We start from the raw sequence: 1209 nt of genomic DNA, 5'->3' as shown, positions 1-1209 counted from the left end.
AAGTAGCAAAAATATACTAAAATTATGTCATTGGACTGAAGGGGAAAGCTGAAGGACTTTGGACTTGTCTTCATTGCTCACTAGTGGCTTACTAGATGAGTATATAAAAGGTTCTTCATAATTATATCAACTGTATTTTAATTATGCACTTTTACAGTTGGATTCAGTTGAAGCTAGTAAATGCAGTGTAACAAATCTTGTCACTCACCCAATAAATAAATAATTTGAATAGTAATTAGAGTGGCTGTGAAGTATGGATAAGTCTGTGTAAGCCTGGTGACTGCATATGTCACTTTTCCATCTTGGAGGAAGCTGTGGGTCTGAGAATATCTTTTCCATTTTCATCTGTCTACTCCAGTTGCATACTTTTTACATCATATCTGTCATCACTAGATTACCTTATTCCTCCAAGTAGAGACTTTACAAACTGGAGGGATCAAATATAGCCCCCAGTAACCTCTTGATTACAAGACATCTCCTCTTAGTTTAATAAAATTGTTTAGTAACAGCAAGAATAAAGTAGAGAATACCTCATCTTATTGAAGGAGCTCAAGTAGCTTCAGAGTAAATTTGTCCAAGTCAACTTCTCAGTCCCAGCTTTCCTATGTTGTGTGTTTTGAGGACGGCTCAGTCTGGTGATGTAAGAAGCACATACATTTTTGGCTGCATCATGAAATTGATAACCAGCTGTGCAATCAGTGGATGTTAAAAAAGAAATACAGAGTTATATGTTCTAGAAAAGATGCAGGGTAGGCACTGGTAATGTTGATTTGGATGTCCCTGCAACACACCAAAAGTCTGTGTCTCTTGGCAAGTGGTGTGCATTATGTGGATCACCCTGTATTTCTCAAACCCAGACGGCAAGAACCTCTGGCATTGGATGGTGTTGCACCGTGAGTGTTTACTGTATCACAAGTTGTAAACAGTATCTGTTTGGCTGTTACGACTTATTCTGAAGCCTAAACTGGGGGTCCTGCATACCGTCAGAGGTGACCACATTCCCAAAATTCAGCAGGTAGTCACAAACTGCATTTTTCAGTAATATGAAGGTAGTAGTGGTAGAAAATGAATGAGGGATTTGAAGACATGAGGACAGTCATCCATGTGGTCATGTGAAAACAAGTGGACAGTTAAAGGACCCCAAGTAGGTTCCCAGAATACAGGCAGTCCTTATTAAAAGTCTAGGACACATTTCAAAATTTCACAACT

The sequence above is a fragment of the Coenobita brevimanus genome, chromosome 54, assembly GCF_032717465.1.
Source record: "Coenobita brevimanus isolate Jiangsu-jjx chromosome 54, ASM3271746v2, whole genome shotgun sequence".
Classification (NCBI taxonomy): domain Eukaryota; kingdom Metazoa; phylum Arthropoda; class Malacostraca; order Decapoda; family Coenobitidae; genus Coenobita; species Coenobita brevimanus.
Note: the sequence above shows the minus strand (reverse complement) of the source record.